Genomic DNA, 12,551 nt, shown 5'->3' with positions numbered 1-12,551 from the left:
ATATTCTATATATGTACATACATGTATGTTTATATAAAATACATGTGCATATATATATATATGATATATTACTTTGCTGTACACCTAAAACTAACAACATTGTAAATAAATCAACTATACTTCAATTAAAAAAAAAATTCTAAAGCAGCAAGAGATAAATGACTCATCACTTACAAAAAACCACAACAGGATTAATAATGATTTCTCAGTAGAAGCAATGAATTCCAGAAAGCACAAGCTAGAATAATAAAGTGCCCAAAGAACAAAACTGTCACATAAAAATTCTATAGCCAGCAAAATCGCCATAAGTGAAAGCTAAGAAAAACTTTTCTAGATTAAGAAAAGCAAAAATAAACAAACAACAACAAAACTGAGGATCTGTTGCAACTAACCTGCCCTTCCAAGAAATACTAAAGGAAGTTCTTCAGGCTGAAAGCAAGTGACACCAGATGGTAATTCTCATCCACATGGAAAATGAAAAATCAGTGAATGTAATTACATAATTTTACAAGACTGAGAAATTAATATTTTTCCTCTTCCTTCTCTTCACTGATTTAAGACAACTGAATAAAGTTACATCTATACATATATATATACATATATATGTACACATATATATGTATATATATATATATATATAAATCAGGCAATTGCATAAAATTATATACATATATAAAACCAAGAATAAAAATATTGAAATATAATTTATTTTTAATATATTTATTAACAATAGCACAAAGAGGGTGAATGGAAGCAAGGAAATGACTACAGATAAAAATGTAGTAATTATGTATTCTTAGTTTTACAATATTAGTAGATGTAATAAGTACAGTTATAATACCAAAAAAGGGGAAAAGGGAATAGAGTTATATAGAAGCAATATTTTATATCACAAGAATTCAGCTATTATAAATCAGAAGCTGATTTAGATAAATTCAAATGTACATGGTAAATCATAAAGCAGTACTTAGAATATAGCATATATAATGAAAACAATCATTAAGTAAATTAAACTACTATATTAGAATATATTTACTTAACGTGAAAGTAAAGAAGAAATAGAGGAACAAAAAAATCATGAAAGCTATAGAAAATTTAAAAAGTGAAATGGCATACATGAATTCAACTATATCAACAACAACATTAAAAGTAATGGGTTAAATAGTCTGACCAAATGCAAATATTGTCAGACTAGACAAAATACTTGAACCAGCTTTATTTACAGGATGCACTTCTACCCAGCATTTGAAGAAGAACTAATACCAAATCTTTACAAAATATTCTTAACAAAAATTGAGAAAACACTTCCCAACTCATTCTCTGAACTCACCATTGCCACAATACTAAAGCCAAAGACATCACAAGGAAATGTGACTAGAAATAAGTGTGCTAATTACAATGGGAGAGACTGATAATTCAGACATTAAGTATTAGGCTCTGTGGGAATATGAAATAATACAGACACTTTGGAATAGTCTTGAAGTTTTTCAGACCATTAAACACAGAGTTACCATATAAATAAGCCATTTCCCTATTAGATGTGTAACGTATATATATATGTATGTATACATATATATATATACGTACATATATATATGTGTGTACTATACATATATATATACGTACATATATATATGTACACATATATATATATATATGTACACACACACACACACACACACACACACATATATATAAGTGGGCCTTAGGAAGTATCACTACGAACAAAGCTAGTGGAGGTGATAGAATTCCAGTTGAGCTATTTCAAATCCTAAAAGATGATGCTGTGAAAGTGCTGCACCCAATATGTCAGCAAATTTGGAAAACTCAGCAGTGGCCACAGGACTGGAAAAGGTCAGTTTTCGTTCCAATCACAAAGAAAGGCAATGCCAAAGAATGCTCAAACTACCGCACAATTGCACTCATTTCACAAGCTGGTAAAGTAATGCTCAAATTTTTCCAAGCCAGGCGGCAGCAATACGTGAACTGTGAACTTCCTGATGTTCAAGCTGGTTTTAGAAAAGGCAGAGAACCAGAGATCAAAGTGCCAAAATCAGTTGGATCATCAAAAAAGCAAGAGAATTCCAGAAAAACATCTATTTTTTCTTTATTGATTATGCCAAAGCCTTTGACTCTGTGGATCACAAATGAACTGTGGAAAATTCTGAAAAAGATGGGAATACCTGACCTGCCACCTGCCTCTTGAGAAACATGTATGCAGGTCAGGAAGCAACAGTTAGAACTGGACGTGGAACAACAGACTGGTTCCAAATAGGAAAAGGAGTACGTGAAGGCTGTATATTGTCACCCTGCTTATTTAATTTATATGCAGAGTGCATCATGAGAAAAGCTGGGCTGGAGGAAGCACAAGCTGGAATCAAGATTGCTGGGAGAAATATCAATAACCTCAGATATGCAGATGACACCACCCTTATGGCAGAAAGTGAAGAACTAAAGAGCTTCTTGATGAAGGTGAAAGAGAAGAGTGAAAAAGTTGGCTTAAAGCTCAACATTCAGAAAACTAAGATCATGGCATCTGGTCCCATTACTTCATGGCAAATAGATGGGGAAACAGTGGCTGGCTTTATTTCTCTGGGCTCCAAAATCACTGCAGATGGTGATTGCAGCCATGAAATTAAAAGACGCTTACTCCTTGGAAGGAAAGTTATGACCAACCTAGATAGCATATTAAAAAGCATATGCATTACTTTGCCAACAAAGGTCTGTCTAGTCAAGGCTATGGTTTTTCCAGTGGTCATGTATGGATGTGAGTGTTGGACTGTAAACAAAGCTGAGCACTGAAGAATTGATGCTTTTGAACTGTGGTGATGGAGAAGACTCTTGAGAGTCCTTTGGACTGCAAGGAGATCCAACCAGTCCATCCTAAAGGAGATCAGTCCTGGGTGTTCATTGTAAGGACTGATGTTGAAGCTGAAACTCCAATATTTTGGCCACCTGATGCAAAGACCTGAAAGATCCTGTTGCTAGGAAAGATTGAAGGCAGGAGGAGAAGGGGATGATAAAGGATGAGATGGTTAGATGGCATCACTGACTCAATGGACATGAGTTTGGGTAAACTCCGGGAGTTGGTGATGGACAAGGAGGCCTAGTGTGCTGTGGTTCATGGGGTTGCAAAGAGTTTAACATGACTGAGTGACTTAACTGATAGGCTAAAAGGTAAATACAGAGGAAACCCAGCTTCAAATGATCTGGATGATCTGATCAGAAATGTTAGCTGTAGGATAGAGGGGAACTGGATCACAGAATTACCTCATCAAAACAAATCTAAACTGTCTAGCCTTCTGTTGTTGAGAGATAATTTACGAATGAGTAAAGCTTCTCTATATTTTGCAGTCTCTTTCAGCACACTGCTGCTGCTGCTGCTAAGTCGCTTCAGTCGTGTCCGACTCTGTGCGACCCCATAGATGGCAGCCCACCAGGCTTCCCCATCTCTGGGATTCTCCAGGCAAGAACACTGGAGTGGGTTTCCATTTCCTTCTCCAATGCAGGAAAGAGAAGAGTGAAAGTGAAGTCTGACTCTTCGCGACCCCATGGACTGCAGCCTACCAGACTCCTCTGTCCATGGGATTTTCCAGGCAAGACTACTGGAGTGGGGTGCCATTGCCTTCTCCTTTAGCACACTAAATTTAATCAATACAATTAGTATCATATAATCTTAAAATAGCTGATCTTATTGGAAGAGTGACAGGATTAAGTTGAGTGACATCAGGTTTGTAGCAGAAAAGCAGAATATATCTTATATAACTGAATACAATCAGTTATATTTTTCCAAGCTGAGTGTGTAACAATGAAAATTAAACCCGCTGAATATTACAAATATAATAAGCATTGCCAAAGTCAATGATTAGTATATGAGAAGGGGGATCTAAACAGACCTTAAAGTCAGGAACAGTCTGTCTGAAGAAGTGATATGTAAAACAAATCCTAAAGGCAGAATGGCAATTATCTAGATTAAAGAGGTTGAGGGTAAAAGGTGTTCCAAACACAGAGAAAAGAAGTTGCTTAATGACCCAGAGACAAGAAATAACATTGCATATTGAGGAAATTAAATGCATCCTAATGGTTGGAATTTAAAGGGTAAGGGAAAAAGAATTGAAAGATTGAAGCCAGATCTTAGAGGCTCATATTAAAGATAGAATCATAAAATGTGAATACAACTTCAAGCTGATTGTGATTTTTTTTTTTTAATTTAAAATACTATTCAGAATATAGAAAATTAGATTTTGCTCTTTAAGAGGAAAAATTCAGTTTGGGGAAAGTTGGGATTATTTCTAAAATTCACATTGAAATGGAAATTCTCAAGTAATTTACAATCTGGATCCAAGGACTCAGTCAAGGTTTGAGCAGTTTTGTAGTCACTGGCATACAGATGACAACTTAAGAATAAAAACACAGTTAATCACTTTTCACGGAGTCTGTACTTGTAAATTCACCTACTCACTACAATGTGTTTGCAACTCCCAAATCAGTACACACTTTGCATTCCCGGACATGGGCAGAGCAGGAAAAGGGTGTCTTGTGTCTCAAGTTTCTAGCTGAGGTGGCACAGGGTAATATTTACCTTCTTGTTTCAACTCTGAAAATGTAAGTAAGTGTAGTTTTCATGGTCCATTCAGTGAAATATTTTTCACATTTTTGTGTTTTCTGATGGTAATTTCATTGTTTAAAATGCCCCCCACGCATAGTGCTGAAGTGCTGTTTAGTGTTCCTACTAGCTAAGAAATCTGCAATGTGCCTCATAGAGAAAATACATGTGTCAGGTAAGATTTGTTCAGGCAGGAGTAACTGTGCTGTTGTCCATGAATTCAATATTAATGAAGCGATAATGTATCTTAAACAAGGTATCATTAAAGCGAACAACAAATGAAACAATGAAACAAAGTAAACAGACTAAATACTTTGGTCAGAGGCTTAGAATTTAACACTACATTTCCTGTAATGGCAATGATTTAGTACTTGCCAATTCAGCGTTGGCAGCAGCTTTACAGGTCAGTTCAGTTCAGTTGCTCAGAAGTGTCTGACTCTTTGCGACTCCATTGACTACAGGAGGCCAGACCTCCCTGCCCATCACTAACTCACAGAGCTTACATAAACTCACAATGCCATCTATCTCATCCCCTGTTGTCCCCTTCTCCTCCTGCCTTCAATCTTTCCCAGCATCAGGGTCTTTTCCAATGAGTCAGTTCTTTGAATCAGGTTGCCAGAGTATTGGAGCTTCAGTTTCAGTATCTGTCCTTCCAATGACTATTTAGGACTGATTTCCTTTAGGATTGACTGGTCGATCTCCTTGCAGTCCAAGGGATTCTCAAGAGCCTTCTCCAACACCACGTTCAAAAGTATAAATTCTTTGGCACTCAGCTTTCTTTACAGTCCAAATCTCATATCCATACATGACTGCTGGAAAAACCATAGCTTTGACTAGACAGACTTTGTCAGCAAAGTAATGTCTCTGCTTTTTAATACGCTGTCTAGGTTTGTCATAGCTTTTTTTCAAAGGAGCAAGCATCTTTTAATTTCATGGCTGTAGTCATCATCTGCAGTGATTTTGAAGCCAAAGAAAAGAAAGTCTGTCACTGTTTCCATTGTTTCCTCATCTATTTGCCATAAGTGATGGAACCAGATGCCATCATCTTAGATTTTGGAATGTTGAGTTTTAAGCCTGTTTTTTCACTCTCCTCTTTCACTTTTATTACGAGGCTCTTTAGTTCCTCTTCACTTTCTGCCTTAAGGGTGGTATCATCTGCATATCTGAGGTTATTGATACTTCTCCTGGTAATCTTGATTCCCGCTTGTGCTTCATCCAGCCTGGCATTTTGTATGATGTACTTTGCATAGAAATTAAATAAACAGGGCAACGATATACAGCCTAAGTACTCCTTTCCCAGTTCAGAACCAGTCCGTTGCTCCATGCCCAGTCCTAACTGTTGCTTCTTGACCTGTATACAGATTTCCCTGGAAGAATGTCATGTGGTCTGGTATTCCTATCTCTTTAAGAATTTTCCAGAGTTTGTTGTGATCCCCACAGTCAAAGACTTTAGTGTAGTCAATAAAGCAGAAGCATATGTTTTCCTGGAATTCTCTTTCTTTTTCAATGATCCAACAGATGTTGGCAATTTGATCTCTGGTTCCTCTGCTTTTTCTAAATCCAGCTTGAACATCTGAAAGTTCTTGGTTCACATACTATTGAATCCTACCTTGGATAATTTTGATGATTACTTTGCTAGCATGTGAGATGAGTGCAATTGTGTTGCAGTGAACATTCTTTGGCATTGCCTTTTTTTGGGATTGGAATGAAAACTGATCTTTTCCAGTCCTGTGGCCACTGCTGAGTTTTCCAAATTTGCTGGTATATTGAGTGCAGCATTTTTTCACAGCATCAGCTTTTAGAATTTGAAATAGCTCAGCTGGATTTCCATCTCCTCCACTAGCTTCGTTTGTAGTGATGCTTCCTGTCCAGGATGTCTGGCTCTAGGTGAATGATCATACCATGATGGTTATCTGGGTCATGACGATCTTTTTTGTATAGTTCTTCTGTGTATTTTTGCCATCTCTTTTTAATATCTTCTGCTTCTGTTAGGTCCATTCCATTTCTGTCCTTTATTGTGCCCATCTTTGCATTAAATATTCCCTTGGTATCACTAATTTTCTTGAAGACATCTCTAGTCTTTATACTAGTACCTACTTACTGTGAGTAACGTCAATGAATTGCAAGTAAAATGGAAAGTTTCTTTCATCTGCATATATATCCTTTAAGTCCTAGAAATTTAAAGGCAATGTTTTAGGAGCAGGGATTTTAGAAATGTGTATCACTGAGGTCAGACTTATAGCATATATTTCTGCTGACTTTCCATATATTTGATGTCTGTTCTTACATAATATTTTCCCTCAAATAATCCTTAATCATTTGCATATGTTATTTTTAAATTAATAGAAAGAAAAATGTGTAATTAATTGCATGGGAAATATGCAATTCAATTGCATAAAGCATTTTGAGAGCAACTGATAAAAGTAGACATTCAAATTTCAATCAAGTGTATTTACCACACATAATTAGGATATTTATTCATTATCTGATATCTGAAAATGTTCTCTATTTTAGAGTAAAATTGCATTCATTGAAATTTCAAGGAAACTGAAGAAGAAACATTGGCTGGCTTGATTTTTCTCATAATTAATATACTGATTCATTGTGAAGTACAGCTTTATTGCCCATTATTTTAAACTAGTGCAATGTCATATATTGAAGTAAAAAGAAAATGAACTAATATTTACAATGAAATATTTCTATGATTTTTGAAGATCACTATTACATAAATATAAGTTTATAAATTAATTATAGAAATAAGTCAATTTTCTTCCAGAATAGAAACATTAATTTGTGTAAAATGTTACCTAAAAAGATTAATTAAAAGATCACAGAAAACCAAAAGCGGTACCTTATTGAAAGCTTCTCAAATTTCGTTTTATTTTTCAAAGTCTTCATAAACATGTGTGGAAACACATGTTGCCTTGATTCTTGTTCAGTCACTAAGATTTAATTCAATGTTTAGTTTTATTTTAATTCTTCTTTTTTTTTTTAATTTTAAGTTTACCTTAGGTGTATTGCACAGAACATGGTTAATGAGATATATGATAATCATTACTGTAAAAAACAATCTCCTATTCCTCTCTCTTCCAGAAGAAACTAGTTTCATTTCTTTTAGCTGAAAAATTTGATATTTGCCTCTATGTATTTAAATAATAAACTTAAATTTTCAAATCTTGGTTTATCAGATTAAGATATTAAGTTTATTTCCCCTTTACAGAAAAATGGAGATTTAGCTGTCTTTCTTCTCCCTTTTTCACCACTTTATCAATGGCTTCCAGTTTCTATGGTAATGCTTATTCTACAAATGGATGGAGTGGTTCCCAAAATGGATCACAACTCCCTGCATGGAAAAGGAAGTACACTTATGAATGGCTTTTAAAATAATTTTATAGAGCAAAGGAATGTTTGGAAGGAAAGCATAACCATAATAGAATTATCTGTATGCAATGTGTCTTCAAAAATGGCATTGTAATTTAAACAGGTTTTTGTGTGTGTGTTGTTCTTTTTCTTGTATTTTTGTTTAAAGAATAGTGGATTTATAACATTTCAGTTGTATAGCAAAGTGATTCAGTTCAAATACACTTTTTCAGATTCCTTTATAAGTTATTTGGAGAAGGAAATGGCAATCCACTCCAGTATTCTTGCCTGGAGAATCCCAGGGATGGCGGAGCCTGGTGGGCTGCCGACTATGGGGTCGCACAGAGTCGGACGCGACTGAAGCGACTTAGCAGCAGCAGCAGCAATGACCTACTTAGTTCTTAGCAGAGTTGGACATGACTGAGCGACTTCACTTTCACTTTTCACTTTCCTGCATTGGAGAAGGAAATGGCAACCCACTCCAGTATTCTTGCCTGGAGAATCCCAGGGACGGGGGAGCCTGGTGGGCTGCCGTCTATGGGGCCGCACAGAGTCGGACACGACTGAAGCGACTTAGCAGTTAGCAGTTTATAAGTTATTGCAAGATATTGAATATAGTTCCCTGCGCCACACAGTAGGTCCTGTTGTTAATCTTCATCCATGTTAATCACAAATTCCTAATTTAACCCTCCCCACCTTTCCCCTTTGGTAACCAGAAGTTCATTTTCTAAGGCTATGAGTCTGTTTCTGTCTTGTAAATAAGTTAATTTGTATCATTTTCATTAGATTTTATATATAAGTGATATATGATATTTGGCTTACTTCACTTAGTATGATAATCTCTAGGTCCAATCATATTGCTGCAGAAGACATTATTTCATTTTTTTTAATAGCCAATGTTCATTATATACATATATATATATGTATACACATACACACACATATATATATAAATATATACATATGTAATGGAATATGTGTGTGTATACATGTGTGTATATATATAAATTTTATCCATTCATCTGTTAATGGACAGTTCAATTGCTTCGAGGTCTTGACTACTGTAATAGTGCTGCTATGAACAATAGGGTGCATACATCTTTTTGAATTAGGGTTTTCATCTTTTCCATATATACGCCCTGGAGTGGATTTGTGGGAGCATTTGATAACCATTTTTAGATTTTTAAGGAAACTCCATACTGTTTTCCATACTAGCTGCACCAATTTACATTCCCATCAACAGTATAGGAGAGTTCCCTTTTCTGCATACCCTCTCCAGCATTTATTACTTGGAGAAATTTTTTCGTTATCATCATTCTGACCTGTGAAAGGTGTTAAATCATTGTAATTTTGATTTACATTTCTCTAATGATTAGTACTGATGAGCACCTTTTCATCTACCTATTGGCCATCTGTATGTCTTCTTTACGTAAATCTCTATTTAGGTGTTCGATACATTTTTTGAAAGGGTTGCTTTTTTGTTTGTTTTTATATTGAGCTGTATGAGTTGTTTCTGTATTTTGGAAATAAATCCTTGTTGATCACATTGTTTACAAATATTTTCTCCCATTCTGTAGGTTGTCTTTTAAAATTTTGTTTGTAGTATCCTTTGTTGTTCAAAAGCTTTTAAGTTTAATTAGGTCCCATTTGTTTGTTTTTGCTTTTGATTTCACTACTCTAGGTGGTAGTGGTGATTTAGTTGCTAAGCCATGCTTGACTTTTGTGACACAATGGACTGTAACCCACCAGGCTCCTCTGTCCATGGAATTCACGAGGCAAGAATACTGAAGTGAGTTGCCATTTCCTTCTCCAGGGTATCTTCTTGACCCAGGGATTGAACCTGGGTTTATTGCATTGAAGGCAGATTCTTTAGGAGTGAGTGAGTGAAGTCGCTCAGTCGTGTCCGACTCTTTGCGACCCAATGGATTGTAGCCTACCAGGCTCCTCCGTCCATGGGATTCTCCAGGCAAGAATTGGGTTGCCATTTCCTTCTCCAGGGGATCTTCCCGACCCAGGGATCGAACCTGGGTCTCCTGCATTGGAGGCAGACGCTTTAACCTCTGAGCCACCAGGGAAGTCGATTCTTTAGGAGATGAATTCAAAAAAAAATATTGCTGTGACTTATGTCAAAGTGTGTTCTGTCTAGGTTTTCCTCTAGGAATTTTATAGTATCTGGCCTTACATTTATGTCTTTAATCTATTTTGAGTTTATTTTTGTATATGGTGTTAGAGGATGTTTTAACTTCATTCTTTTACATGTAGCTGTCTAGTTTTCTGAGTATCACTTATTGAAGAGAATGTCTTTTCTCTAGTGCATATTCTTGCTTCCTCTATATAGATTAATCGACCAAAAGTGTGTGTTTATTTCTGGGTTTTATATCCAGATCCACTGATCTATATAATCTGTTTTGGGGCTGGTATCATAATGTTTTGATGATTGTAGCTTTGTAGTATAGTCTGGAATCAGGCAGTATACTATTTACAGCTCTGTTTTTTTTCAAGATTGTTTTTAGCTATTCAAGGTCTTTTGTGTTTCCATACACATTTTTAAATATTTTGTTCTAGTTCTGTGAAAAATGCCACTGGTAATTTGATAGAGATTTCTTTGAGTCTGTAGACTGTCTTGGGTATTATGGTCATTTTAACAAAATTGAGACTTCCTATCAAGAACAGAGTATAACTTTCCATTTATTTGTGTGGTCTTCAATTTTTTACATCAGTATCTTATAGTTTTCAGAGTATATTTTTTTTTCCTCCCTTAGGTAGGTTTATTCCTAATACTATTCCTAATATTCCTAAATATTTTATTCTCTTTGATGTGATAGTTTGGGGTCATTTCCTAAATTTCCCTTTCTGATATTTCACTTTTAGTGAAATAGACTTCTGTATATTAATTTTCTATTCTGTAATTTTATCAAATTCATTGATGAGATCTAGTAGTTTTTGGTGCCATTTTGGATCTTCCATGTATAAATATCATGTTATCTACAAACAGCAACAGTTTTGATTTTTATTTTCCAATTTGGAGTCCTTTTATTTCTTTTTATCTGATTGCTGTGGCTATAACTTCCAAACTCTGTGGAATAAAAGCGGTGAGAGTGGGCATCTTTGTCTTGTTGCTAATCATTGAGGGAATGCTTTCACTTTTTCACCAATGAGTATAATATTAGCTGTAGGGTTGTCATAGATGGCCTTTATTATGTTGATGTAGGTTTTCCCTATACCCATTCTTTGCATTTTTTAATCACAAAAGAATATTCAATGTTATCAAAAGCTTTTTCTGCTTCTATTGAGATGATCATATGGCTTCCTTGGTGGCTCAGATGGTAAAGAATCTGCCTGCAACACAGAAGACCGAGGTTTGATTCTAAGGCCAGGAAAATCCCTTGGAGAAGGGAATGGCTACCCACTCTAGTATTCTTGCCTGGGAAATCCATGGACAGAGAGGAGCCTGGTGGGCTACAGTTCATGGAGTTCCAAAGAGTCAGACATGACTGAGCAACTAACACTTTCATTTTCTTTCTTTCAGATTTTCTTCTTCAATTTGCTAATATGGTGGATCACACTGATTGATTTGCATATATTCAATAAACTTTGCATACCTGGGATATGTCCCACTTGATCATGGTGTATCATCATTTCAATGTATTGTTGGAGTCATTCTGCTAGTATTGTATTGAGGATTTTTGTATCTATATTCATCCATGATAATGCCCTATAATCTTTTTTGTCATATCTTTTTTTCTGGTTTTGATATCAGGGTAATGGTGGCATCATAAAATGAGTTCAGAAATGTTCCTTCCTCTGCAATTATTTGGAATAGTTTCAGAATTTACCTGTGAAGCACTATGGTCTTGGACTTTTGTTATGCTGATATTTTAAAATTACTAATTCAATTTCATTACCAATAACTGGTCTGTTCATATTTTCTTCTGTTTCTTTCTGATTCAGTCTTGGGCAATTGTACCTTTTTAAGAATTTGTCCATTTTGTCTAGGTTTAAACTTTTGCTTTTTGAGTTTGAAGACAAAATGTTCACTAAAATCTTTAAGAAAGAAAAAAATAATCTACACATGTATTTCACTCATATAATTGACCATCCATAGGTGCTGGAATTCTCTGTTTAACCAAAAAAATTTTGGTTTAGCTTAAGATCTAAGTATAACTTTTGTCATTATTTTTCTTACTGTGTATTAAATATTTTGTGTGCACTTTAAGGCTCAGTTCCATTCAGTCGTTCAGTCATGTCCAACTCTTTAAAAGGCTAGATATTTTACAAGACTGTTCTTCAGTGTGTCTCAATCAGTAATTATCCTTAAAATGACAGCTCTGTTAATATGAATCCCTTGATAGTAAAGAGTAATATGCCAGACATCTCACACTCTTCACAATCAATAAAGTCTGTATTTTAGATGTCAGGTCAGCAACTTTCCATATAACCTCCACTTTGATATCTGACACAGACTGCCAAATCCCCATATAGTGCACTCCTACAGCTGGAAGTTCTCACCACCTTAAAAAAAAAAAAGAAAAAACTCCTTAATTCATTTCACAATAATCCCTCTATTTGTGCTGATGCAATCAAA

At 35.3% G+C, this 12,551-nt stretch overlaps 2 long non-coding RNA genes and 1 other non-coding gene across 3 annotated transcripts in view; 1 reads left to right on the top strand and 2 right to left on the bottom strand.

Moving 5' to 3' along the window:
• The window catches only part of LOC145540944 (uncharacterized), a 30,124-nt gene extending 24,507 nt beyond the window's left edge, over positions 1–5,617 (bottom strand). Inside the window, exon 1 of the long non-coding RNA XR_014078653.1 lies at positions 4,982–5,617. This is a non-coding gene — a long non-coding RNA (uncharacterized LOC145540944). The remainder of the gene's footprint in view (positions 1–4,981) is intronic.
• Positions 5,618–5,669: 52 nt separating this feature from the next.
• LOC145540945 (uncharacterized) lies at positions 5,670–11,588 on the top strand. The gene is made up of 4 exons (XR_014078654.1): positions 5,670–6,744; positions 7,827–7,965; positions 9,648–9,755; positions 11,496–11,588. It is a non-coding gene; the product is annotated as an uncharacterized LOC145540945 (long non-coding RNA).
• TRNAW-CCA (transfer RNA tryptophan (anticodon CCA)) lies at positions 9,970–10,041 on the bottom strand. The gene has a single exon. It is a non-coding gene; the product is annotated as a tRNA-Trp (tRNA).
• Positions 11,589–12,551: the final 963 nt, after the last annotated feature.

This window comes from Giraffa tippelskirchi, chromosome 3, assembly GCF_054371585.1.
Source record: "Giraffa tippelskirchi isolate mGirTip1 chromosome 3, T2T-mGirTip1v1.2.pri, whole genome shotgun sequence".
Lineage (NCBI taxonomy): Eukaryota > Metazoa > Chordata > Mammalia > Artiodactyla > Giraffidae > Giraffa > Giraffa tippelskirchi.
This window is presented reverse-complemented; position numbering and strand designations above follow the sequence as displayed.